Source organism: Globicephala melas, chromosome 18 (assembly GCF_963455315.2).
Source record: "Globicephala melas chromosome 18, mGloMel1.2, whole genome shotgun sequence".
In the NCBI taxonomy this organism is placed as follows: domain Eukaryota; kingdom Metazoa; phylum Chordata; class Mammalia; order Artiodactyla; family Delphinidae; genus Globicephala; species Globicephala melas.
In genome coordinates, this window is record NC_083331.1 from 7,365,308 (window position 1) to 7,390,752 (window position 25,445).

Consider the following 25,445-nt stretch of genomic DNA (forward strand, 5'->3'; position numbering starts at 1 on the left):
GGTTTCATGATCTGGGCAATTTGCCCAGAGAGGCAGCTTTTAGGCTGTTACCTGAGTGACAACAAGGCAGCAGTCAGGCCAACACCCGGGGAAAGGATTTTTCAAGCACAGTTACCAGCTCATCGGGAGCCCTAAGCGGGCGTGGAACTAGGGGCACTGGAGACCACAGTGAAGGGTTTGGCTATTTTGTTCAAGGCTGGGGACTCATCAGAAGGTTTAAAGCAGGGGAATGGTGTTTTCCAAAGCCCTCTGTGGCTGCTGGGTGGGGAACAGACTGCAGAGAGGCACGCATGAAAATCAGGACTCCCGCGGAGGGACAATGACAAGTAAAGCACGTGACCAGTGGGATGATGATGGTGGAGATTCTCTCACGATGTGATGCTCAGATGCAGCTGTCCATCCTGTCGTGGACGAGAAGCATCAGCACGCAGCGAGGATGTGGTCCAGGCACACGACCCATCCTCCCGACCCTGGAAAGTGGTTGGCTTAGCCCTTCAGGCCTCTTGCCTTTTTTCTCCCCAAGGAGATTTTAATGTAAAATTGTAACGTGATCAGTATGGGGGAAGAGGGTGAGGCTAGACTCCCTTTACTTCTAGAACTTTCTCCCATGGCTCCCAGGAATATTAAGAAAATAAACTAAAATAATGAATCTAAAGGGAGAAAAAAAGCATCTTCACAAACGCTGACCAAGAATTCTGCGCTGACAATGGATTTATTTATTAAACAGCAAGTTTTTCATAGGGAAAATACCTACATGTGGAAAATGTTTGTTTTAAGAATTTTGAAAAAAACACACAGAGACTTCTTCCAAAGCTTAAAAGCAGAAAGGCCCCTTGTTCTCCCCATTCTATAAATTCTATTCTAAATGAGGCTGTATGTTTCACATTTAATAAACTGTCACCGGGTTGGAAGAATTTCTTCTCTGGATCTAATAGACTGAAGGCCAAAGGGTTTTTTGGTTTTGTTTTGTTTTGTTTTGGGTTTTTTGAGGTTTTTTTTTTTTTTTTTTTCTGTTCTAAGTTACACCACTATTTACAAACCTGCCATTTTCTGTACTTAGAATACTTTCCAAAATGCAGAGAAGAGGCCCAGTGAAGTTGTTAGAGGTCTTCTACCTCCTGGCTATTCAGAAGAAGCAAACAACTGCTGATCCCTGAAACAGTGGTCTTTGATCAGCCTATGTCAGATGTTCCCCCGTTTGTCCAACAAGATCACTTATTGGGCAGCCTGGATTAGGGTTGCCAGATCAAATACAGAACACCCATTTCCATTTGAATTTCAGATTTTAAAAAGTGAATAGCATTTTAGTATAAGAATGTCCCAAGCATCACAAGGACAAATAAGAGTTGTTTATTGGAAATTCAAATTTAAGTGGGCACACTGTCTGTGGTTTTATTTGATGAAGTGGTATCCCGAGCCCTGGCTGGGGCTGGGTGGGAAGCATTTCCAGCAGCAGGAGCTGCTCGCTCACGCCACACATCTGCTGCCTCCTTGGACCTGTCCATCTCTGGTCACCTGTTCTTCTTTACCCAGCTGGACTTGCAACACACCCTAAGAGGGTGCTGTCACTGCAGTGACCAGCTCTCTCTCTTTACCTTCTTTCTTGTGTCTCAGTTAGACTCCCATGTCTATATTTAGGACATTCCCTCCTTCCCCTGCCCTGCAGTAGAAGCCATTATCCATCCATCCATCCATCTATCCATCCATTCAATAAGCATTTATAGAACACCTTTTAAGTACCAGCTACCATGCAGCAAAGCCATAATCTCTCTGGCAACACGTTATGTGAACAATTATTGCTCTGTCTTGGAGCCAACTTCTTGGAAACCCTCCAGAGCACAGGAAGAAGCTATCGTGACGAACATACCAGCATCTTTGGACCTTTCCAACTGAGCCTACATACCTCAGACGCCACCAGTTGTCCTGGAACTAGTCCTGTGAAATGGAGTACAAGGAAGCCGAAATCTTCCTGTCCCATCGTTCAGTTAAGGAAAGCTACTTGTTGTAACAAACAGACCCCATGTGTAGTCACACGAGAGGTTTATGTCTTCTCCAGGTAATACTCCGGAGCAGGGGCGGAAATTGGTGGGCAGCCCGATTCAGCACAGCTCTTCAGGGGCTTGGATTGGCAGAGGCTCTGTCCTCTTCACCAGGTCACTGGGCACTTCCAACGTTGCCCAGAGTCATCATCATTGCAGCCAGCCAGGAGAGCAGGGAGGCATGCGTGGGAGACTTATAAGACCACACCTGGAAGAGGCCCAAGACGTTAAGGACATGGATTTGGTTAACGTCTCTGAGCCTCAGCTTCTTCATCTGTGAGATACTCCACAGATGCTTCTCAAAGTCAATTGGTAAAACCTCTGCTGGGATCCACCATCGGCAGGTCTGACAACATTCCCTGGTGCCCCTTTCCCGGCATCAGACCTCCCCACACACCCCAAAAGCCACCCTGTGGGTAAAGGAGAACTGATCCCTCTTCGATTTCCCCATCCTGCCTGTTTCTTGGTTCTCGCCCTTTTCAGCTCACTGCCAGGTGTGAAGACACTTCATCTGACAGGATGTGCCCCAGCAGTGCACTTACTGGCTGGTCTCTTTGGAACTTTGAATGCCTTTTTCCATGAAAGCAGCTGTAGGTGGCGTGGTCCGAGCCCCACCGAAGCCCAGCCCCTCATCTTCTGGCCTCAGGGATGGGCTGGAGGGAGGCGCTGGAACCTGGGAAGTTCCCATGGCAGCATCCGCAGGGAGTTGGGGGCGGAGTTCAGGGCTCCCTGGAGGCTTTGTGAGTGGCTGGTTCCCATGGCAACCGTGGGGTGGCCTCCACAACAGCCAGCAACCGGTGGCCCTGGCTCGAAGCTGACAGTAAGTTCTGTGCTTGTAAGTAAGCCTGGAGCCACCTGTGGATGCAACGCGGAGCAGACCGCCTTTCAAGCTGGGCTGCTTCCATCACCAGCAGGCCCCGGAGAGCTCTGTTTCTGTCTCACTGGAAGAAACATTTGCTGAGCATCTGTATGCCAAACACCGTAGTGGATGCTGGGAACCCCAGAAGAAGATGGTCACTGGCTCTTGCCCGGCAGGGCTCTCAGCCTGGAGGGGGAATGAAATAAACATCCACACAGAGGGGCAGTGCCCGTGGGACCCAGGCAGGAAGGAGGTGGTGGGAAGGCTCTGGGAGGAGAGGCCGGAGGATGAGTAGGGTTTCAGGAGGAAGGGGAAAGGTTTGGTCTCAACAGCACCTGCAGAGGCTCAAAGCGAAGCTGCAGAGGCTTTGACAAGGTCATGTGCAGGGTGAGTGTGTGTGTGTGTGGGGGGTGGCACAGGGACTGCTGGTGGCCTAGCAGGACCACCTAAGGACTCTCGGTCAAGCTCCAGGTGGCTGTGGACCCTGAAGCCTGCTCAGAGATGAGCACTTGAGGGCGATGAGTCCAAAGGATACATGAATACTGTCAAAATTTTTACCTAGATCTAGATTTCTTGGATTCGTTAAAAAAAGAGAGAGAGAAAACCCCCAGGATGTTTCTCTAATGTTTGGCAAACCTTGTCCACTGACTGGCAAGTCCTGTGTGCACCCCCAAATGATCAAGATTATTATATTCTGGCCTGGAGACCCGCTGGAACTTTTCTCAAAAGTTGGAGAACTTTACACTGTGGTCCCTGCCCTGCAGGGGGCGTCTTGTGGGCCGTGATCTTTCCCCTTGGTCCACGCAGCCCGGCATCTATGCTTGAGGCCACGGTAATGTCCAGGCATCCACATTCCCACGTGGGGTGACCAACTGTCCCGGTTTCAGCACCCAGAGTCCCTCATCCCAGGAAACCCCTCAGTCCCGGGGCAAACCTCCAGGACAGAAAGGAAAGACTCAGCCCAGACCTCAGGCTTCTAAGACGCTGCCGGGCAGGTGGGGTCATAGAGAGAAGGTTGGCTTCGAAGCCAGGCCTGCCCAGGTGATGCTTGGTCTCTCTGCTTAGCTGAGTGATCTTAGACAAGTTACTTCACCTTTTGGATCCTTTGTTTTCTCATCTGTTATAGGGAAAATAGAATACCTATCTTATGGGTCTGGTAGTAATGTACGTTAAACACTGACACGTAGGATGTGCTCAGTAAATGACAGTTCATATTTTCCAGGCGAAGGCAGAGCAACAGTCACCATATAACGTGGTACAAGCTGTGTCGAGCTTTTCTATAGAATGTTGAGGAGGTAAAGGAGATGCATATAACTTGCAGTTGCTTCCAGTTGCTGACCAGACTCGCAGGTGGGGCTCTCCTGCCTTGCACACAGCCACTGTGGACTGTGATAGAAGTTAGAGGAAAGCAAGTGCCGTGCAGGGAGGAGGTAGCGAGTAGCAAGAAAATTTGAGCGCAGAAGCTTGCGCACACAAAACACACCCAGTCTCTGAGCTTGAGTTTCGTGCATGTCGGGGAAGGACACGCAGGGGGAGATTCTGAAGCCTGCAGGTGCCTGGAGCAGAGAGCTGGGTTGCCTAGCTGGAGGGCATAGGCATTCCAGAATCCCAGGGAGCTCTGGAACATTCTAGTATATCCTGGCATGCACTCCCTGTGGGCGAAGCCAGGGGGCAGGGAGAAATTCACATTCTGTTTGTGAGAAGATGCTGCTTTTGAGGAAGAGGTTGAGTTTGCTGACTTGTCTGCTCGAGGATGTCTCCAGGAGGACCACAGCAGCCGTGTGGCCACATCTGGAGACGGCTGCCCCTCTGGAGAGGTCAACACTCTGGACAGTGAAGCAAACTTCCTCCAAGAGAGTGGCCAGGTCAAAACTGTACTGTGATTTCTTTCCCAGAAAAGCTGGATGTCTCCTCATTTTTTTTTTGCGGTACGCGGGCCTCTCACTGTTGTGGCCTCTCCCGTTGCGGAGCACAGGCTACGGACGCGCAGGCTCAGCGGCCATGGCTCACGGGCCCAGCCGCTCTGCGGCATGTGGGATCTTCCCAGACCGGGGCACGAACCCGTGTCCCCTGCATCGCCAGGTGGACTCTCAACCACTGCGCCAGCAGGGAAGCCTTGGATGTCTCCTCTTGAAGGTCGTCTTTTGTGCTGAAGCTGCAGAGAAGGCACTTTTCTTTCTCGTTCAGGAGCCAGAGCTCCTTTAAGCACGGCATCTACAGTGACAGGAAGCAAGGTTAGTGATGAGAAGGTGTCCGGCCTCCCGAGGCTGCCCCTTGTCTCAGGACCAATGGCTCCAATAATGGTGATGGGGAAGATGAGGCTGGAAGGAACGGCTAGGCCTGGTGGCTTTGCTCACCTGCCATCTAAAACGGCGGAGAATTCGTCACTGGCCACATTTCCCTCCCGGAGCTGTGCGATGAGGCAGCTTATTAACAAGGCCAGGTCTGGGTCTACTCTCCCGTGAGGACCAGAAGAGCCTTCTGCCTCGACTTCTCCACTGAGCCGTCTTTCCACCCCTCACCTGTGCACCTCTGATGGCTAGATGTCATCCCCAGGGCCACGTGCATCCCCTTCACCTGTTGACCCTCTACCTGGGGGACCACTGATTAGAGACAATGACCACGGGCGTTTCAAATCTGAGCCCTTTCGGGTGGAAACGTCCTTGATGGTAGCATCTCACCGGAGTGGCCCTGGCAGAAGGTGGAGGGTGGTATTGCGTGCTTTGCCTTTGTCTCTGCATACTTTGGGTTCTAATAAATATAGTAAATTCCTAAGCAGGGCCCCCCAAATTCAGTCTCATAAAATGTGGGCTTGTGTTACAATGGGGTCGGTGCAATGACCAGGTGAGCTCGGTGCAGAGGGCAGGACGTCCATCACCCCTCACTTTCTAGCCACCCGATCTTACGTTGTTGTAGGTGAGCTATCTTGGGACTTCATTCTGTATGGAATGAAGGCATCATTTCCACCAGGTGCAAAAGGAGCACATTTTACCTGCATTTTGCAGACACAGTTAGTGTGACGATGAGAGATTCAGACGATCAGGTCATGGTTTGAGCTGGGAAAGCTCTGGCCTCGGTACTGCACTCGTCCTATCGCCTGAGCCAGGCGTCCATGTGTGCGAGTGGCTGACCCTGGTGCACACCTGCAGGGCCCTGGGGTCAGGCAGTGGGAGTGTTGAGCCCCCAAGCCGGGCAGGGAGCCCCTCAGAACAGCGCCTGCACACCCTTCCCCCAAGCGCCCGCTGGAAAGCTGAGCAGGGCTGCTGGATCTCATTAGGCCGCAGCTGCCCCGCAGCCTGGATACCGTGAGCAGAGCGCGGGCCTGGTTTCCATCACCTGAGTGCTGATTCATCCTGCAATCATCATCAGAGAGCACATTCCAGGTTCGTGGTTTAAGAGGAAAACAAACTTTTGTCTACAATCAAGGAGCCATTCCTCTCTGAGCGTTTAATGCTTCGCTGAGGTTCAGTACCACACCTCCTCCTGTCTGGATCGGACCATCTAGCTTTGATTTCAAAGACAGACCAGGAGGATGCTTGCAAGGGCACGGGGGCCCCCAGTCTGGATCTGCCTAAGATCTTAAAAGTGCAGATGTGGCCAGATGAATGTGTGCTGTGTGGATTCCCCAGGGAACGTTGGGCCCTGCGTCTTTATTGGAAACACCCAATAAACCACGGGCCTCAAGCCTCTGTTGTTTCAGTGCAGGGCTTAAATGCAGGCTCCTTCAGGCTGCCAAGGCACCTTTGAGCACACCGCTGGTTGCCGTCCCCAGCAAACATGACGCCCTGAGGCCCCAGGCCACTCCAGCAGAGCCAGCTGGGAGCAGAGGAAGCTCCAGTTTGCCCTTCGTGTGCGGGGCGCGCTCTCAATGCAGGAACCCACTCTGCTCTGTGCACCAGATGACACGAGGGCCACCTGTCATCAGGGATGGAGAGGCGGGAGAGCTGTGCCCAGCCAGGCACCCGCTCACCCACGGGAGACTTTGAAAGCCAGCTGGCTGAAGCTCAGGGTGCGCCCTGGGGTGAAGGGACAGAGTTTGTCTGAGTGCGGCCAACCCACGTTCAACATTTCTCTAGGTCACAACCAGCCCAGACAGCTATCCAATAATCAAGCTCAGACGGAATTTCTATTGGCCGGAGAGCCAGGAAATTAAGGCCCGTGTGTTGCATAGCTTCACGTAAGAGGAAATTTGTGTCTTAGCTACAGGGAGGTTCTGTTGTCGCTGAGGCCTGGAGAAGGCTGGCCTCCCGGCCGAGGGCTCGGCTGGCTCACGCTCGGAGGGTGGCCTTCCAGGTTAAGCTCAGTGGAAAGCCACCAATGGACACGTGCGCAGCGGGCCAGCCAGACACAAGTCGGGGCAGGCTCCTGGCGCTCAGGAATCTGGGGTCAATTAGGGATCAATGGTGCCAGAGGACTGAAAACAATTGCAAACAGCAGGGCGGGCACTGGTGGTAACAGCAGTGGAATGCAGAATGCACAGATACAACTGTGCTCTCCCTAAAGTAAATCGACATCTTACCCCTCGGCAAGGCCTTTTCCTCCACAAGTGGGATTGTCCGCGTTCAAGCTCAAACCGCTGCTTAATGCAAAGACCAGTGACTTGATTGATCACTTACCCTTTGCCATGGGTGCCAAACTCATAGTCATTTAGGGGAGGTGTCTGCAAACTCCTGAAGTACCACTGATCCTTTCCGCATCTGATTTCACCCACACCTGCCATTTTTAAGCTGTAGGTTTCCGGGATTCTTGGACTAACCAGAATGCTGGGTCTATATTTGTCTCTGTCATTTTTTCTCATGGCTGTGCCTGCTGTCACCTCCACGGCAGGAGTTGGGGGTGGGTTGAGTTTCTAACACAGAGGGAGGAACACTGACTCGGGGGAGTGGAGGGTAAGTGGCGGCTCTTGGCAGGAATCAGAGGCAGCCGGACAGGACCTGGACACCCCGGTGACGACATCTAGGAGATGACAGAGCCCCCCCAGGCCTCCTTTCCCACAAGCTGCTGTGTATACACTGAAGTTTGCATCCTGGATCCGAACGACCCCTTCCTGCTCTTGCTGCCTGTCCCCCCCTCTCTGATGGAGCTGCCTTTGGTCCCCGAATGGAAGCTGTCATCCGTCCCTCTCTAGGTCTCTGCCTCCCCTGGAGGGGAGGATGTCTGAGCCAGCCCCTCCCTGAGATGCATCGGGATGACAGCTGGTGGGGAAGAGGTGCTCCTTTTTGGGAGAAGAGCCTGGGGGCCGCTGGTGGTCACGGTCCCCATCTCCTGGAGAAAAGCGTCCACCACCTTCTGGTGACAATGAAACCAAAATGCGGAGAGCAGCATATGGCGAGAGCGGCCTGCAGGTTCTGTCGGAATTTGAATCCCTGCTCCCGTGGTCCCCGCGCTGCTCCTGCTGTCTCTTGGGTCTAGGAGCCGATGCGCTTCCTTCTGTCCAAGTTCAAGTTGCATTTCTTGCTATTATACTTGTTAACAGACTCTTAGTGATCAGCGTCATATTGTCACTATTATTTCTGGTGCACAAGTCGGGGCGCATTTTGGCAGCTGAGCACCCATTCATTTCAGCAGCTCCCGACACGTGGGGTGGGCTTGGGCGGCGATCGTCCCGAGCGAAGGCTCAGAAGACAGGCAGGACTTTGCTTCTTCCCATCAGAATCTGGCATTGAACGAACACGTTCAAGCTCCTGTTTTATAACTGGGTCAAGACTCAGTTACACTCAGGTATAAATAGCCGATACTCAGTATAAAAAGTGTTATTTCATTTTGCACCTAGTGAAACATTTAGTATTTACGAGGAAAGATGAAAGGCAACAACAAGAAAAGATAAGCTGGAGATGACTATAACCTCTTGTGACTACTAGGGTTTGCGGTCCTTATGGAGGCTGGCAACCGTTAGCTTCCCCTCCAATGAGGAGTGAGCACGTGGGATTTAGATCAGATGTCAGATTTCCCCATTCTTTCAATCCATCCTGCAAATCTTAATTCAGTCCAACAAATAACAACGGAGCAGGCACCAGAAAGGTAAGTCCCTGTCTTACAGACAGACCCATAAGTATCCCTAACACGTTGATCTCATCCTGTCACTCAAAAACCCTTCAGCAAGCCTTCCCAAATGCCCTCAGCCTAAAGTCTTAGCTGGAAGTAGCTTTCAGGCCCTATGGGACCTCCTGCACTCAGCCTGTCATCCTCACGTCCCCAGAGGCTGGGGGGTCTCTGTGCTGTGCTGCTCCCCACACTTGCCCAGCCTCCAGCCTCCGGGAGGGCCAGCCTCCACACTGAGAAGGTTCCTCCTTCACCCCCAGCCCCCAGCCATCTACTCCCCATCCCCCCGTCAGTTCTGACTCACACCCTTGCCTCTCGAACTCTTCCCTGCGTCCAGTCCTTATACATCTTTCTGGTGGAATTTCCCCACCATTTACATTTTTTTTTTTTTTTGGTTTTTTTTTTGCGGTACGCGGGTCTTTCACTCTTGTGGCCTCTCCCGCTGTGGAGCACAGGCTCCGGACGCGCAGGCTCAGCGGCCATGGCTCACGGGCCCAGCCGCTCCGCGGCATGTGGGATCTTCCCGGACCGGGGCACGAACCCGTGTCCCCCGCATCGGCAGGCGGACTCTCAACCACTGCGCCACCAGGGAAGCCCCCCACCATTTACTTTTAAACTCTCTCAAACAGGGACTTCTATGGTTGATTTAAACTGTGCCCTCAGCATGCATCTGGTTGTCCCTTTGTAGACGATATACTCCTTGAGGGCCGCCAGCAGCTGAGTCATACGTGCAGTGTCCCAAAGCAGCAGAAAGTGCGGGGGACGGAAGGTCTAGGTCTCAGCTGTGGGATCTTGGGCAGCCGCCCACCGCCCCGGGGGGCTCCCTGGCTCCCCCTGCCTGCAGCTCCCTCCCTTGGGCTGCCTGGTGGTCTCTGCTGACTGCCTTTTTGAGTTCAAGGCTCTCCTCATGAGAGGAACCTCCCAGTTAGCCCCACTCTCCTTCCTCTGGGTCCCTTCCAACCTTGGGGATACTGCTAACTGGTCTTGTCACCCGTGCTGGCTGTCCTTGCTGAGGTGTCTGCCTCGCCTCCTGCCAGGAGCTCCCAGGATTCCTCTAGGGTCCCTGGCGTTACTGCACGACCTGGTGTCTAGTAAGGACTTAATACGGGTTCATTTCATGAGTATAAGGTGGATCTGCTGACCTCACGGGATAAGATCTCCCAAATAACAACAAAATAACAATTCTCTGGTAACAGTAGGTCACTAAATGGCCGTGTCTTTGTAATGTGTCTCACCTAACAGCACAGCCTATGAGGTAAGTACGGACTATTGTTATTGGCGTTGTAAAGATGCGTGTATTAAATTACCTGTCATAAATGACCACAAACCCAGTGGCTTGAAACAACACAAATTCATTTCCTCATAGTTCTGGACGTCAAAGGTCTAAAGTCAAGGTGTCGGCAGGGCTGCGGTCCTCCTGGATGCTCTTGGGAGAATCCTTCCCATGTCGTTTTCAGCTTCTGGAGGCCGCCTGTATTCCTCGGCTCACGGCCACATGACTCCAACCATCTGCTTCTCTCACCTCATCTCTTAGGACGGACTCTGACCCCTTGACTTTATTCTATAAGGACCTAGGTGATGACACTGGGTTCATCTGGATAAACCAGGATAATCTCAATCTCAAAATCCTCCATCTCAGCTGCAAAGTCCCTTTTACCACGTGAGGTCACCTATTCACAGTTTCCAGGGATTAAGACGTGGGCATCTTGGGGGCACGATTCTGCCAGCCACAGTGAGGAAACTCAGAAGCAATTCTGTGAAAGTGTGCTGCGAAGTACAAAGCGCTTTGTAAGCAGGCGATCTTGATAATTTTCCTTATAGCATCAAGCACTTGGGAGATATTCAACAAACATTTTGGAGTTGAAGTGATTCTTTAAAAGGGAAATGAATTGTCCCAGTATCTATTAAAATACCTGCTTGAAGATTTTAAACTTTAGTTTTCCAGGTTTTTTTTTTTAATTATCTTCGAATTCTAGAGGTCATTTTATTCTCATTTTCCTATGATCTTTTGAACATTAGGTTATTATTTAGCTCCTGGTTATTCCTTCGGAGATATCTATGAGACAGTGTAAGCTTATTTACCACCTGAGGAAAGAAAATCATAGCGACTATCTTTGAGTGAGAAAGTACTGCATTAAGTTTGCAACAAAAGCAATGGTCAGACCCTTCCTGTCACAGAATATGGATTGGAAATGCAAATGTAGTTTCTCTTTCCAGGCCACTATGCATTCATTCCTCTGCCATTCGGCATCTACAGGGCGCCTTCCAGGCACCAAGCCCTGGACGACATACGCGCGGAGCATAGACGAACACAAGATCCACCCTCTGAAGAGCGTGCAGTTCACAGAGGGGGACAAATGTGTAACTGTGCGATTACGACGCCACGCAAAAGGAGTATCAACCAGCAGGGAACAAGCAGGCTGTACTCCTCGGCGGCGGTGACCAGGGAGCCCAGGCACCACGCTGTGTAAGAAGGAACTGTGGACGTAGATGTGGCTGTGAGTGAGGCAGGGAACAGAGGCTGGAAGGGTCTGCTGTGGCTGGTGAACCCTGAGGTCTGTGTGGGGAGCAGAAGATGCTCAGGAGGGAGCAGGCACAGGGGCCGGGGTGACGGAAGGTGAGGGCGAAGCAGGCTCTACGTCTCTTACGATTTGGCTTCCTTGGTCCTGTTCACTGCCCAGTCCCTTAATCCTGCATTGTTCTATTTGCGTTTGCCTCTGTCTTTCCATTCTCTTGAGTCTTAATAAATATATACGTTGAGATAAGACAGAATCTATTTGCCCAGTGGGCATCCAGGAGGCATCAGAGGCTTAGCATTGACCTGGGAGAGACCTGGAGGCGTCCCGACCAACACGGGACTTCTCTCTAAGTCTCTGAAGGTAAGTTACTGACGAGGCTGCAGGGTTAAAAAGAGCAGCATTGATTCCCTCTCTCCATCAGCAGATCTCCCAACTCTGGCCTCATCCCCTAGCCCCCTCGTTCTGTGAGCAGACAGTTTAACCTCTCTGAGCCTTCATTTCTTGGTGATGATAATAAGAGCCCCTTCTCTGGCTGTTGTAAGGACTAAAAGATTCAATACAGACGGTCCCCAACTTACGATGTTTCGGCTTATGATTTTTCGTCTTTACGATTGTGCAAAAGCAGTCTGCATTCAGTAGAAACCTTCAAGCGCTTCAAATTTTGAACTTGGATCTTTTCCTGGGCTAGTGATCTGTGGCCCGAGCCTCTCTGGTGATGCTGGGCAGCGGCAGCGAGCACAGCTCCCTGCCGGCCATGCGATCGAGAGGTAACCGGCTGATACACCTACAACCATTCTGGACCCAGACTCTGTTTTTCAGTTTCAGTACAGAATTCAATACATGACACGAGATATTCAACACTTTATTGTGAACTAGGCTTTGCGTTGGGTGATTTTGCCCAGCCGTAGGCTAATGTAAGTGTTCTGAGCACGTTGAAGTTAGGCTGGGCTAAGCTGTGAGGTTCTGTGGGGTAGGTGTATTTACCGACTCAAGATATTTTCAGTTTATGATGGGTTTACTAGGACGTAACCCCACTGTACGTCAAGGAAGATCTGTATATGTAAAGTTCTCAGCTTAGAGCCTGGAGCTTAACGGGCACACAAGAAATGTGTTAATTCCCATCACTGGGAAATTTTGCCCAAGGGAAGCTTTAATTACAGTTCCTTTCTCTCTCTCTCCCAATTCGAGGATTTGTTTCCAAGACAATTAACAGGCCACAGAATTCTGCCACCTATCAGCCGCTGGTAGCCGAGAGACTCCTGGTATTGGCATCAACACCGTCTCTCTCGAAGCCGGGACGCTTAGGCAGGTGACAGTGTGTTGCTCCATGGCTCCCTCTGCATCCAGATTGGTGACCGTTACACAAGACACGTGCTTAAATATTTACTATGCGCAGAGTCACCCCAGCATGGCAGGGCTCAGGAGAAAATCCAAGAAGCAAGACGGCTTTGGTTATCATCCGCTCCCTAGCCTGGTGGGGCATATGCCTTGACGGGAGGTATTGTCAGCAGCCTGGGCCACTGTTGCTTTAAAAATCTAACAGTAATTATCTCCCCTCAGGGACTTCCCTGGCAGTCCAGTGGTTAAGACTCTGCACATCCACTGCAGGAGGCAGGGGTTCGATCCCTGGTCGGGGAACGAAGATCCCACATGCCGCGCGGCGCAGCCAGACCACCTCCCCGCAAAACAATAATTAGCTCCCCTCAGACTCAGGAATAAATATCAGGTGTGACAGACTGGATGTCAAACGCAGGCAATTAGAATGGCTCCCTGGTACCATTTCCCTGAGTGTCCCAGAACCTGAGTTCCCGGCTTGGATGCCTGGTGCGAATGCTATAGGCAGAGAGGGGGAGGGACAGACATGTTTCACATCATCTCAAAGCTGCAGGAACATTATCTTTATTGTTATTATTATTTCTCTTTTACAGGTAAGAAAATCTCTGGCTCAGAGAAGGTGAGTAATGGACCGAAGACCACGCGGGATGAGAGGAAGGGCCAGGGTTTGGCTCCCAGCTCCCTGCTTCTGCAGGCATGGCACAGAGGAAAGGCTCACACAGGAAGAATGTCCCAGCATCCTTTCGAAAGTCTCCTTGAGGAGATGGGTCTCAAGGGCTACCCCGGTGGCCAAGAGGCCCTGGCTTCATTTGGCAGTCAGAGGTAGGGAATTCCTTCCACTAAAGGCAGCCCTGATTCTCAGGCCTCTCTGTAAATTTCCTCCAGAGAAGGTTCATGGCAGTGTCTCTGGGGATGCGAACAAGATAGGGCCAGATCCAATGCCAAACAGGCAGCCAGGGGGACCAAGGCCATCGCCAGGGTAACCAAAGTCCATGCTATCGAGGGATTTCTGGAGGGCTTCGAATTCTCTCTTGGATTCTACCCAGGGGCATGGAGATGAAAACAACACCAGCGCACACAAGAAGATTTCAGATTCCGGAGGGGAGGCAGGCACAGCCTGCTGACCGCCGCATCGGGAGGGCACGCCTCAGAGGTCCCCTGCAGCCTCCAGGCAGCGTTCCCTCCCGGGGAACCTGGTATTCCTACACCTGGAAGAAAGTCTGCTCAGACTATCATGGGAGCCCAGGAGGGCAGCCTGTTTCGGGGACCCAGAGGCTGGTGCAGACACCCTTTAGGTCTCTGCCCTGTGTCGAAGCCCCGTCACCCGCCCCCCCCCACCCCGATCCCTGGGAAGATCCTGATTCTGGAGGTGGCGGGGCTGCTGGTGACGCTGAGGGAGAGTCTGCATTTTCCTGGTGACTTTGATGTGGAGGCCTGTGGGCCGTATTTTGAACACGGCTGCTTTTTCCTGCCAACACAGCTTCCACTGCCTCCAGTCTGGCCACAGCAACACCTACAGCCACCTGGAGTCTCAGGGCGTTCTCTAGAAGACTGATCCACACTGGAGTCAAGAGGAGTCTTCCCTGGGCTCATCATAGAGCTGTAGGGGGCCCAGGGGCAGGGCTGCTCCTGTGACTCTGCCCGGGGAGCAGTGTCCCCACCAGGAATAGTGTCCCTCTCCTGCCCCAGAGCCTGAAGAGGGCAGTCTGGGCTCACCCAGAGATGGACAGGCATGTGCTCAGAGCAGGACGGCTCCCTGCAGCCCGCTGGCCCCGAGAGGGTTAAGGGTCTGCCTGGAAGCCTGGATTCCAAGGAGTAATTTGAGCACCGGGAAAACAGGGCCCTTTCTGTATGGTGCTCTGGGCACCCCAGCTTTGGTGCCTGCCCCTGGGGGGTCAAGACCCCGAGCCTCCCCGCCACGGTGGGAAGGGGTCAGCCAGCAGCCCCAGCACAAAGAACGCGTGCGCGGGGGAGGATGGGGCTCCATCTACACAACACTTCGGAACGTTCTCGAAAGGAAAATAAACAAGTGCGTGAGGTAGTGACTGAGATATTCAAACTATTTCCCTCTGAAGTGGGAGAAGTCCGTCCCCTGTCTCTCACTTCACTTTAGGCCCTTCTGGCTTTCTTGATCTTTCAGGGTTATAACTGCTATCTCAGTGACTAGTAGAAAACTCCATTAGGCTCCTGCTTGAGGAAGGGAATGAGTGACTGACAATTTAGTGCTTTGTAAACACAGCAAGGAAAGCGGTTCCCCCAGGCTTGCTGATTCCTCGGCAGGGAGGGAGGCTGCACGGGAAAGTGAAGGTTTCCAGCAGAGGCCTCCACACCAGACACTGCCTGCTTCTTGTAAAGTCCGGCCCTACAGCACTGGGGTGCTCAACAATCCTGAAAAAGGAATCCCAGAGAAGGCAAAAGCACCAGCAGCCAGGGAGAATGAGACCCGTCTGTTGAGTTGAAAAAATACCGATGGGTGAAATTTTCTAATCTAAATGCATATTTTCAGTAAAAATGTATGTCTTTGGCAAGTCCAGCTTTTGACCTGAATTAGAGAAATCAGTTGTTTACACAGCCCAAACCCGCAGACTAATTACCCCCTTTGTTCTCCTAAACGGTTAGGCCTGGCCAATGACATAAAACCCCTGGAAATAGAAAACCTCTCAGGACAAGCATTCAGAAGCAGGCATGGGAATCGGGATGGTGGTGTTCTGCGTTGCTGGCATCCATACAGCAAGTTACTGACACTCGAGGGAGGGGAGGTCAGGGGAGAGGGCAGGGAGGGGCACGTTTGATAAAACAGCAACGTTCCAGGCCCTCTTTCCCAGAGAAGTTTCCTGGGCCACCAGATCTTTCTCCTTCAAAGCTGCCTTTCCCAGAGGCTGGCCTTTTCCTGCCTAGTTACTTCCTCCTTGAGAAAACCACAGTAACATCATTTCAGCGAATCCCCATAACTCTGAAAGTTGGCCAGTCCCACTTGGGGACCTGGGGGACGGAACTGCCGAGGCCTGACCCAGGAGATTCATTCATTCTTCCCCAGCTTCTTGGTTTGGTTGTGTGAATTCATTTATTCTTTGAACAATAGTGCTGACTGCTTACTGTGTTCAGGTTTTGGGGGCGAATCTTTGAGATTCAGGAATCAAGGCCTTCAAAGACTGTCTCAATATCTGTCATAGCAACAGCAGCCAAAAGAGTGTATTACTTTGGGGATATCTGAGTTTTCGAGTCAACCCGCCATGACTTTCTCTCTGTTTCTTCCTATGTTTCCACGGCACCAGCCAGACCCGTGAAATGGTACTGCTGTGGGTCTTCCAGGCCTCGGAGCTTGGAATGACCCTTCCTATTATTTCAACATCATTGTGAATTTAATTTAATTTGCAAAAAAGTTCAGCAGTCATTTATAATAGGATTGTAAACCAATCTAAAATTTTAAAAAATGAATCTGCTACCTAAGTCCTCTGAGAAGTTAGAATATACTTTCTGAGTTTAGAAAATCAGAAAAATTAGGCTCTGTGTATCACATACGAGAGAGAAAAGTCTAGAAGACACAACCTGGAGGTGTCCAAATCAAAGATTAAGCAGAATTAAAGATGCTGGTAAGTAAAATAAATAGCATTGGAAAATGTCACCACTCAGGTAGGCTGGCAGAGAATTTTAAAATTCTCTTTTCTTACAAAGGAGTACAGGCAACAAATACTCAGGAGCCCTTTGATCTAACGCTGTGCCACAGAAGGAATGCATCTGATGTCCATTTTATTTTATTTGCGTTTTGCTCTGTTCCACAAAGGAAGGGTTTAAGGGAGTTTACAGAGGAGACACGAAATATAAGTTTAATATACACTGAAAATAGGAGCAAGTGAAAAAGGAAAGATAAGGGTGGTTGGCATACAATGGAGCCAGGAGTGAAGCGAGGAAAAAATAGAAAATATACTGTTCAGGTTTATAGACTTCCCTCCAATTGGCCACAAGTTTGGCACTAGGAGTTAACGAAGAAAGGGAAACAGATGAGTGTTTAACATAAAAGGGATCAGGTACTTCCGAGATCACTATTTTTGGAACCAAGGAAAGGCAGGCATTTCTCCTGAGGGCCTTTTCCTCGCCCATCTGTGTAAGGTACTAAGCCACAACCTTAATGGCATCCTGTATCTGACCTCGCGTCAAATTTAGAACAGTGACACTTGCTTAGGACTTCATTTTTTTCTTGGGGCACAGTCCGCTCCCACATACCACATACCTGGGCACATACTTATTCAGTTTGGAACTGTGTACTTTGGTCCAGACAATGGCATCTTCCGGAATCTGCCCTACAGATCAAGTAGACAGAAAATATCACCAATGACTGTATTTTTCAATCTCCACGTTGCAAGGAACGTCCTGACAACGTGAGTGTCCGAGTGGGACTAATAAGAAAATTGAGTATGAAGCAAAGATCACCTGATGGGTGTGGAGTATTGGACAAGCCCCCAACCTTCAGCCTGTCTGGGGAGGGGGCGGGGCTCCGTGGGATCCAGGCACTCTTGAGACCCATCCCAGGTCCAATCTATATGCCACGGAGACCAGAATGGGCGGTTTGGTATTTTTAAAAGGTAACAAGTCTGTATTCCATCCCTTAGATGCTCTCCCCCTCTGGACACATTAAATGTGTTTAATTGATGCTTCTCCATGTTAGAGTATAAATAAGCTGTTCCCTTTGATAGAAGCCTGGAGCTTTCCCTAGGAGGAGGGCACATCGGGATCAGCCTTCTCATTAAGTGGCAATTAAACGACCGGTTTCCTCGCCTAGTGCCCGGGCTCCCGCGCTCCCGGAGTAGGGAAGGGCGGACGCGCCATCTAGTGGTCGCTCTCAGAACGTCCCCCAAGGGCGGGCTCCTGAGGCTCCCGGCACTCTGGGATGAGAGGCCCCGGCACTCCAGAGGTTAACCAAGAGCTTGTTGGGTCTCGCGTTCTCCTTCCAGCCCGGCTGAGCCTTTCCGTGATGGTGGTCGCAAAGGGGCCTGGGCTGATGGTAGGCAAGGAACCCGGTTAAGAACGATGCGGCGTACCCTCCCTGCAGGGCAGCGTGTCTTTGCTGCAGGGACCCCCTCCTTGACTCAGACCCCTGGTCCTTCTGCATCCCTGTGCTACGTCTCTCTGCTGCCTTCGCCGCAGAAGCCCTGGGACGCCCCTGGCTCCATACCGCAGCTGCTTCTACCCCCTAATTCTGGCACATTTCTCCTTGTCCTCTACTGTGCAGGGTTCCCGGGGCAACTCAGAGGAGATGGCCCTTGGTGTCTTCCGGGTCTTGGAGCTCAGGATGACCGATGACCCTTCTTACTAGTTCAACATCATTATGAATTAAATAGGTTTTTGCAAAAAAAAAAAAAAAAAAAAAGCCCTGGGGAACATTTATAATAGAATTTCCATGAGAAAATGTATTCCATATTCCAAACAACCAGCGTGTATACAATCCAATCATAAGACAAGGGCTTCCCTTGTCTATAACCTCTCCTACCCAGCATCTCATGCCCCCTAGTTCTCTTCCCCAGGTCAGGATCAGGGCCCAGGACTCTGGGACCCCGTATATGCTAAGTCAGGGGTGAGGGGCCCAGCTAGGCTTAGGCCGGGCCACTTGTAGGAGTCAGATCGGATCTGCCTAGGCTAGTCAGACGGACTGTGCAGTGGCCGCCCAGAGCACGTAGCAGGCACAGAGATGCACGGCCCAGATCCCCTTCTAGAAAGGGCATGAGGCCCAGTTACAAGGAGCACGGCTGGCTGACAGCCTCCAGCTGTCAGCTCCTCCAGGACATGCCTCAGCTTTCGAACCCGGTTCTACACTTCTTCGGGCGGCCCAGGCCAAACTCAGAGCAAGGCTGTGGCCCAAAGGCCCGGTGTTTCTGCCCAACACGGGACTCCTTTCCTGGACGGGCTGTGCTCCAGAATCCCTGCTGAGATGCCCCTCTTGCCTGATGGTACCCCTCCCACAGGAGTTTCTCAGCTGCATTCTTCACTCCATCTCTGGGTCGTTCCTGGAGAAGGAACCTAACAGGTTGACTTACCCTATGGAAGTCAGCATCCTTGGCATTTTGGGGGTCATGATACCCTTTTGAGAGCACGACAGTAACTCTGGGGGTTTTTCCAGGAAATGTACACACACACACTCAGTTTCACTGAGTGCACACCTCCCAGGCCACCCCAGGGGGCTCTGAGTCAGGTTGAGAACCCCTGGTTTGGGGGAGGGTGTGGGCGCAGGAGGGGAGGGGGATGGTGAGATGGGGGTGTGGGTTGATAAGAGAGCTTCAGGCATTTGCAGAGAAGGCTTAATTCTAATTTCTGCCTCGGCTGTGACCCTCAGCCCAGCTTCCTATGAGCTCATGGACTCTGTGAGGACAGATCGGAAGCCAATTCCCTTAAGTGCTCTGCAAGGCCCTTCAGGCAAGCTGCCCAGCTTGGTCCCATATGGCTCTGGCTCAGAGAACAGAGCTGGCTCAGCCTTGGAGCGCAAGGGCCCGGTCGCCCATCTGGCAGGGATGGGGGTGGGCACCACGTTGTCTGGGGAGACCACCATGTCTACCAGGCCCTGGAGAAAAGGTTCTAGGCACCTTGGAAGGCAGCATCCTTGAAGGTGGACGTCACTGAACAACGTCCAGCCGGAGAGAAAGAGGTGCAGCTCGGAACTTGCGTCTAACAGTGCCTCCTCCAGGGAGTCCCCCTGCCTGAAATAACTGGCATGGGTTTGCAGGGGGCAGGCGTCCTCCATGAGCAGGTGGGGAGGGGCCAGAGACACAGGAGTCTGCAAGCTGGGCAGTGGTGTTGCAGGACTTACGAAGGCAGACACAGAGCACTCCTTATCTACAGGCACCACTGAAGCACTGACATGTAGCACCTGATTTCGTTCTCATATAAACCCATGTGACAGGTCCAATCATGAGTCCCATTCTGCACTCAAAGCCACTGATGCACAGAGAGGTTTAGCGACCTGCTAAAGTCGCACAGCTGAAAATCAGCAGAGCTCGGATTTGATCCCACACAGTGCGGGGGTCTACGTGTTTGATCTCTATCTGTGCTGGCTCTGTGCTCCACAGCGGTCAAGAACTTGGACCTTGATGTCAAATGGCTTAGAGTACATTCCCAGCTCCCCCTCTTACAAGTTGTATGATGTCAGTAGGTTTCAGACCTCTCCGTGACTCAGTTTCCTCAACTGAGTGTAAAATGACATTAATCCCACCTCACAGAGATCTGTGAGGTTTAAATGAGTTAGTCCTGTGAAGGGCTTTTGCTGGCACTCAGACAAATGCTCAAAGTGACACTGCATGTATAACGAAGTCTTGGATGTATGCCATCCATAGAACTCCAAGTGGCTTCTTCAAAGAAACTTGTGTTCCAAACCTCCCAGGCCGGCCCAGGCCAGCCCAGCCACAGAGGGCCTTGAGGTCAGGAGGCCTGGGGCAGGCACGGAGTTAAGGAAGCCAGGCGCATCTTTCCCCGGGGGTTCCTTGCTGGGCCCGGGCCCCCCCACCTCCAAGCCCTCCTGGTTGCCTGGAGCTCTCTATCTTCAAAGGGTTTATGTCCTGGGAGCCTGCCCAGGCCCTGCTCATTCCTACCAGTGCCCGAATCAATAATGCTATTGTTTCCCTGAGAGACGAGGGGCGTGTGGGAGAAGGCTGAGGGGACCCTGTCACCCACCCAGCTGTCTGAAGGCTGGCCTGAGCCGGAAGGGGAGCGCCCACGTGGGCCCCAGGTCCCGCCTGCTTTCCATCAGGCCAGCCTGTGGCTTGAACAAAGGAGCAGTTACAGGGAGCGCGGCTTGCTTTGTAAGAGGACACCCTTCTGGGGGTTTAAAAGCCGCGGATGAATACAAATTTAACCAACGTGAAACTTTTCTACTACACGTACTCTGTGTAAAGCAATACGCACTCACATTCAGGAACAGCGAACCCCAGCTCTTCAGAAAAGTTCCTACAGGCAGAAAGAAGAGAGAATCCCGCTTCTAAGCCAGGGGAGGTCGGGGAGAGGCGGTGCATGAGGGCGCGGCTGTGTAGGTGTGGAGCGTGGGGCGCAGGGCTGGCAAGAAAGGAGGAGCTTTTGGAATGGATTTTCACCGATGAATACATTATGTGGGTGTTTGTTTAAAATAGGATATGAAATAATTAAAAACACGACGCCATTTCACTTTATAATTTGCATTCCATCAATCAGGCTCCACAAATACTCAAAGGCCTTCAAGTGGAGGCTTTTCTTGAATGAACCTAAATTTTAATCTTTTACTTCTCATTTCAGAGTTCATTACTCTTGTCTCCTTGGAGGCTTTTTTTTTCCCCTGGCATGGCATGAAGGGCTGGAGAGTGTAGTCTCATCATATAAATGAACTTTATAAGTCACAGGCTCCTCCATTCTCACTTTAGCTGGAAGCATGAGCTACTTGCAAGGACTGCAAATAGTCATTTCACCCCTGACTTTCTTTCCCTGGATGCAGCATCAGAGCTCAGGTCACTTTGGGACTTCCCTGGCAGTCCAGTGGTTAGGACTCTGTGCTACTACTGCAGGGGGCACGGGTTTGATCCCTGGGCGGGGAACTAAGATCCCAAAAGCCGTGAAGTGCAGCCAAAACAAAGAAACAACCAAAAACCAACCAAACAGAAAAACCTCAGGTCACTTAACATCTTTTACAGATATAGCAGTAAGAGGTGGGGGTTTTTTTCCCACACAAATTTGTATAAATATATTTTTCCTAACAAATGATGCTTGGTTAAATCAGTTCATTTAATTATAAGAGCACCAGAAAAGTTTATTTTTAAAAACTGCCCTAGTGACTTCCTTGGCGGTCCAGTGGTTAAGACTCCACGCTCCCAATGCAGGGACCACGGGTTCGATCCCTGGTTGGGGAACTAAGGTCCTGCATGCCACATGGCGTGGCCAAAAAATAAAAATTAAAAAAAAAATAAAAGCATCAGCCCAACATGCTTCAAATAATTCATTGACGTGGCTCTACTCCCTGTCGATTGGATTATATAAGAGATTGCCTCTTACTCCCTGCAAACTGCCCTACAGTTCTTAGTTTTCATTTTTATTCTTTTCTGTTGGCTTTACTCAACAAATCGTAAGTGCTTATTATAGACCAAGCGCTGGTCTAGCCATGGGGATATAGCACTGAACAAAATAGACAAAGGCTCTGCTTTGCTGGAGCTTTGATTCTAGAATAAGCATATTTTTCAAGCGAGTGAACTAATTTCTGACTGTTATGGTAGCGGTGTGCAGGAGGCATGAACTGGCAACTCCTTCAGCGGTGGGGTGTGTGTCTGGATTGAGATGTGGATGCCAGCCACGTAAATGTGCGGCAGCAGGCTGTCTAGGGAGCAGGACAGCGAGTGCAAAGGCACCGACGTAGGCATCCACTCAGCGAGTCCAAGAACAGAAGGGTCTCCTGGCTGGAGCGGAGTGAGAAGATGCCATCCGAGTGGTCAAGCAGTGCCCTGAGTGCCCCAGTGAGGTTAGGGCTTCACTGTCAATGCCTTGAAAAGCTATGGTAGGTTTTCCAACTAGGAAGGGACTAGATCTGATTTGCTTATAAAGATCCTCTGCTGTCAAGGATTTGCTGCAAAATAGTGTGGGGAGAGGGGAGAAGTGGGCCAGGGTCTAGTTAAAACAAGACTGGCCGTGGGTTGCTAAGTATTGAAGCTGGGTGGTGGGGTTTCGGGGGGGTATTACATTCACGTTTGTTTTGTGTGTGCTTGAAAATTGCTGTAATGAAAGTTTACAGGAGAACTCTTAAGACTGCAGAAGAAACAAAAGTGGGAAAAAAGAACCCTTTAAACTGCAAACGGACAAAACCAAGCGATAGCAAAATACCTTCTCTGGCCACTCTGGTGAACAGATTATGTCGGGCTGCAGGGCAGGGGACATCCAGGTAGAGGGTTTCTGCAATGGTTCAGGCAAGCACCGTGGGGCAGGGGGAGCGGAAGACGTGAAGTAGGTCTGGGGCATTTTGGGGCTGGAGCCCACTGGACTTGCTGGTGGGCTGGGGGTGTAGGGAAGGGTGGGAGGTGTCAGCACAAAGGACTGTAGGGCAAGTCATTATCCCCAAATGTGCCTCTTGCCACTAGACGGGACTGTCATCTATTGAACTGCATTAATTAGCTTATTAGTTGGAGGATGTGTATTTTTATCACATCTTTGAGTTTCTGTATTTTCTGGTGCTTTGACCTATGGGCTTTGCTGTTCCTGGAGGGACTGCCCCTCCCAGGGTTAGCAGTTCCTAGAAAGAAGCAGCAACTGGCCTGTGAAAACACTTTTCAAATACAAACCAACCAATCCAGAGCCCACAACCCACATCCTAGCCACCTCCCTTGTCTATCGGGCTCTTACACTCGGGGCCACTAGTCCCCGGCCCTAATCACCCCAGGCCCAGGAACCGGACAACTGAGGCCAGCCTGTATACCCCAGAGCCTGCTGAACCATTCCCAAAGCCAATCCCAAGCCTGCTTGCCCTGCCTTGTCCATCCCCACCAGCGGGTAAACCATAGTGAAGGCCATTCCCCCTCATGCCCACCTCCATCTCTGCCTCCTGATTACCTGGTGCTTCCCCGTGTGGCCCTGCCCTTGGAAACCGTGAGTCTCACTTTACAATAGCAATTGTCTCCTGATCTGCTGGCCTCACCATAGCTGAATAGTCATACAACTTACATTTCAAAACAGAGGGCATTGCCCGGTGCTATTCGAGGGGCACCAGGAAGCCCTCCCCACCAAAACGGATGCCCCTCACCATTGGCAGCCTGAGGCCCTTCCCTTTCTGTCTGCATGGATCTGTGTCTGCCACCGACCTCCTGCGTAGACGCAAGTGTCTCAGAGTTGAGTTGCGTTGTGTTGCGTTTTCCGTCCTTTATGACTTACTGGGAGGAAACCCAGTAGGACTTCTCTCTTCCAAGCACCCGACGTAAGCCACATTGAAAAGGGGGAATTTGATGAGAGAAGAGAGAAAAAAGGACCATTTGCCAACGGAGCCCTCTTGGGGCTGATAAGCCTGGCAGGATACTGAGGGACACGGGGCAGCCAGTGGGGCCACGTTAGGGCACTGCTACCCGCTAGAGCCTTCCAGAGAAAAGCCAAGAAGAGGGATACAATGGCCAAGGGAAGTAGAAGGTACCTAAAAATTCTCTCGTGCTCTTAGACAGGGCTGCACATTACACAGTTCCAGGGGAGCGGGAGCTGTGTGGATGCTGCCCTGGAACTTGTAGGGCACCTGGCTCTCCCAAGAGGGTACGAGAAGTGGCAGGAGGTCAAGAAGTTACGAGAGCTTTCTTTCCTCCAGGCTGTGACCTGCTGCCATGGCAGGGACTCTCAGGGTCCCCTTGTGAGAGCTATTGCTGGACAAGGCTGCCCACCACAGGTTCCATCTCTCATGCCTCTGCCCAGTCCCTGTATCTCCGTGGGACCATGTGACCAGCTGGCTAATGGAGCTCAGTGCAAGCTGTGTGCATCACTACTGGCCAAGAGGGTGAGGTGTCCAGGTGTCTTCCCATGATCTTTTGTCCATCAAGGTGACCTGGGAGGCCAGGTGTTGAAGCTGGAAGTGCCACATGATAGGAGGAGCCTTGAGTCACTCCTTGGAGGAGGACATTCATGAGTGAGAAAGGAACTTTTAGGGCATTCGTTTGAGCTTCTGAGATTCAGGGGTTATTTGTTAAAGTAGTCGGCCTATTCTGACCAATACTACTGCCTGCTCTGAGTGGACAGAAATCTCATGGATAATTGGAGTCACAAATAATCCCCACATGATAGCTTAGCCAGTAATTAGAGCTCTGGTCTGACCAAGTCTTGTGTGGACTCAGTGAAAGAGAAGCAAATGTCTTTTTCTACCCACTCCATGATAAGGATTGTTAATGAGCATCAAAATGGCCAGGAGACTGAGAACAAAAAGCAGGAGGAATGAAAGGCCTTAAAAAAAAGCACAGATCGAACAACCAAACCTGAGAACATCACTTAGCCAAATTGTAGAGGGAACTGTGAATAAGAAAAAAAGTTTAACACAGTGACTGCCAAATCAGTCATCCTTTATGCAGTAAACATTTAGTGACCACCTGCTATGTCCAGGCACTGTGCTGGGTGTGCCGTGGAAAATAAGTCAGACAGGGTGCCTGTCCTGAAGGAAATTATAATCTAGGTGTGGGAGATGGAGACAAAAATGAATATGTAAAACAATAAGTGAAATAATTGTGAGTTGTATCAGGGGCTTTGAAGGACTCAGAAAAGGGATGAAACAGAACAACTGTGGGAAAGCATAAGGGGGAGAGGGGAGATCTCTCCCTCAGAGCCAAAGGGAGGAGAAGGGTGGGTTACAGGCTGAGCAGGGTAAAGGTCAGGGCTTGGAAAGCGAGGAGGATGGAGAAGGGGAGCCAGACGCACTCCCGGCAGGGGGGGCAGCACGTGCAAAGGCCCTGAGGCTGCGGCTGTACATGCTTGAGCAGCTGAGTAAAGACCACTGTGAGACCAGGTCGGGGTGAGGGAAGGTGGCATGAAATGAGAGACAGAGAGGCTGGATTAAACAGGGCCTGGGCCGTGGTGAGAATTTTGACTTTTATTCTCATTTCAGTCTCTCACTACTTCCTGGCCTTTCTGTTTCAAAGGGCCCACCTCCTACAAACTATTAGGTAGAAAATAAACTGCAAAGATCTATTGTAC

General features: G+C 51.3%; 1 long non-coding RNA gene across 1 annotated transcript in view; it reads left to right on the forward strand.

Annotated features, from left to right (window-relative positions):
- Positions 1-11,292, forward strand: part of LOC138842408 (uncharacterized) — a 97,383-nt gene extending 86,091 nt beyond the window's left edge. The window contains exon 4 of the long non-coding RNA XR_011376893.1: positions 11,198-11,292. This is a non-coding gene — a long non-coding RNA (uncharacterized lncRNA). The remainder of the gene's footprint in view (positions 1-11,197) is intronic.
- Positions 11,293-25,445: the final 14,153 nt, after the last annotated feature.